This window comes from Lissotriton helveticus, chromosome 5_1 (assembly GCF_964261635.1).
Source record: "Lissotriton helveticus chromosome 5_1, aLisHel1.1, whole genome shotgun sequence".
NCBI classification, from domain to species: Eukaryota; Metazoa; Chordata; class Amphibia; order Caudata; family Salamandridae; genus Lissotriton; species Lissotriton helveticus.
Window position 1 is genome coordinate 694,933,516 of NC_136065.1, and position 3,093 is coordinate 694,936,608.

Sequence of the window (3,093 nt, forward strand, 5' to 3'; positions counted from 1 at the left end):
TACGACGATGTGCCAGCCCCTAAAAGGTGCTTGTACTCTCCATGTGCACACCTAAAACCTCACTGTAGGTCCACCACAGCACCTCTTTTCATCCTAGCGCCTCCTTATTTACAGACATCTGCTCAGTGCCTCGTTTCCCTTTTAGTTTTCCGCTGCGCTTTAACCGGACAGGGCATGTTTGTCTCTGCGCCTCTTTTCACGTGTGGGGGTTCGTCCGAAGAGGCTGATCACGCGCCTAGTTCCAAAACACATCACCCACTGAAGAAGCGCTAACGCTGACTCTCCAAAGCAGCGGCTACACCCCTCGCTCCCTGGTTGAGAGTTGCAGCTCTGGGGCTGGGCTTTATCAATACCCCCGTCGAAAAGACCGAGACATTGAGTTGGGAGAGCCCCACACCCCTCCCTTTCAGGGGCGTCCGTTCCATATCACCCCGGATGCAGGCACCTCAGACAGCCAGATAAGAAACTTTTGCGGATTGCAATTATATCCCTGGGCAGATAAGACTCGGGTTTTCTCGTTTTTATCGCTCGCTGATTTTACAGTCTCCAAATTGTTGTTTCCTATCAGTGTATAATCTGGCACAGGGAGCCGGCGACCTGCAGTTTCAGTAAGTTATGTGTGTGTGTGGGGGGGGGGGGGGGGGGGCGGGGGAGTTGAGGGTAGCGGGGGCACATATAGTCCCTTCACAGTTCCTGCTTTGGGAAGGATCCTCACTAGTGCCTGCCCTGTTGGTGACACACCATGTCTTTGCAACGCAAGGGCCACTTGACGCCACGACCCCCTTCCGGGGAAAAACACTGCCCCCCTCACCTCCTATTATGCCTCTCGTGCTTCAGAAGCCAACTTTCTCCTGTTCCAGGAGTGTATTAGGTAGCCTGGCAGACTCGTGCGCCTGCGGCAGAGCTATTATTGTCTCTTCCACATCTGGGTGGGTTGATGGACCTTGCCGTCCTTCTGAAGTGTTATCCTCAGAACAGCTGTGTCACTGACAGCGCATCGAAGCGGCAAGCCCCGCAGCACAGGCCCTTGGTGTTGAAGAGAAGTGGCCCGTACCACAGCTCGGTTGAGGACCCGGGCACCATATGAAAAATACAATAAAAAAGTAATATCTCGGGGGAAGCATGATAACATCGTGCCAGCTGTGAGAGACTGGGGGGGGGGATAAATTACTGAGCGTCGCATTTTTCAAGCCTCCTCCCCCCGCCAGACGCTCTGTATAATGCAATGAATGGTAGCCGGGGCTGCCAGATAAGCACCCCAGCCCCCTGTCCCGACTCTGAGATCGTATCGGCGCTGCTGCATTAATGGAATATGTGAGCGCTATCAGGGCTGCTGATCAGGGCCTGCTATCCAGCCAGGGATCTGAGGGGGGGCCAAGGTCTGCTAGATACTCTCGCGGGTGGAGGGGGGGGCATTACCCAGCGGAGCGAGGAGGGGGCCCTCCTTCACAAACAGCATACAATAACACATTGTGCTTCCAAAGCACGCCTAGTTTACAAAGCTTGGCTGTTGGCACGATAAGGCACAAAGGGCGTGGGTTTGTACAAGCACACAGAGGCAGTTCCGGTGGCATGTAGGTGCTATATCAACGCGGGAGTATTGAATAGTAGTATGTTACCAGACTGAATAAATAAAAGTTTAGATAAAGAAAGACGGACTTCATGTGTATGAGAGAGATGCACGCAAACAGAAAAATGAATGAGGGAGAGAGAGAAGGGGCTACGATGGAATGACACAGTAAAGTCTGCAGTTAGCAGCCAGCCTGTTTATCACCGCCGCGCGCCTCGTGAAGAGCGCCGCGCGGCCCTCTGCAGACTCCCCCTGCATTCCAACAGGCGCGCGTCGTGATCCGGTCTGCATTGGCATGCTGTGGAGACAAGACCTGGCCGCGCGCACAACGTTATCCTATGGGGAAACGCTGCGCGCGGCCAGGTCTTGTCTCACTTCGTCGGTCTCAGACTGCTGAGACGCCGACTATATTTCTCGCTTGCGAGAACGCGCTTTCAGCGCGTTCGTCGTAGGCGAGACCTAAAGACACACCTATATGAGAGTCAAAGGGATTTGGAGCACCCTGCTGACACGTCACAGCTGAATTACCTCATGCATCATGGTCGATGTGGTTCAATGTTGCTCGCTTCACACACAGTTCTCACAGTTTGTTGGCCAGTGCCAGTACCAGTATTCTTTTCAAGTGTATCCCCAGACACGTGTTTCTAGATTCCTCTTTCATCAGTGGGGAAAATGTTCATAGGTCGCTGGACGTGCTGCCGCAGTTTCCTCAGGGTTAGTGCCACTCTCAGCACACCCCTATATGAGACACCACCACCTTATTAGACTTTATATCTTTCTGTAAATATTAACCTTACACAGGAGTATGTGTTATCTTATAAACTCAACTAACAAAATGACGATATATAGTCTACCCTCTGTAGTAGCCTGGATCATATCCTTCAGAAGCAAGTGAAGCAGCTTTTCCTCATTTGGAGGGAGTATGACAATTAACTACTGCTTTATAAAGTTATAGCACAGTCAAACTGAAGCAGGCTGGTTGTTAATATTTTGTTTCTTTGTTTTTACTAACCATGCCATTTTTTAGCAGAGAGGGACGCCCACAGTTCTGAAGAAAGCCGACACACCTCTTTACTCTTTAGGGTAATGAAGGGCAGAAACATGATGACCCAACATAGTGGCATCTCTTTTAAACCTACCTATCACGGACTAGAATAAAGCTCACTGTCTTCCACCGATACCGTGGGTTTTTAAAGCCACTTTTGAGTTGCCATTGCACTTTGCATCACTAGTGGTACTTCACATTACATGGGTACCCTTCTGGTTCCCTGGTCTCAGAAAACACCTCCAGAGCAACCCGTTAAAGGATGCACTTGGATCAAAGTGACCAGTGGCAGGAGGGGCCCAATGAAGAAGTATGCGACCTCCATGGTGGGTGAGGGCCTCCCGTCCTTTTGAAAGGAATTTCACACAGTAGCAATGGCTCAGGTCTAGGAATCTTTCTATAGTGAAATTGTGGGTTACTCAGGTAAAATAATTCCTATTGCGGGAGCACTGTAACAACGAGAATTGGCAGAACACAA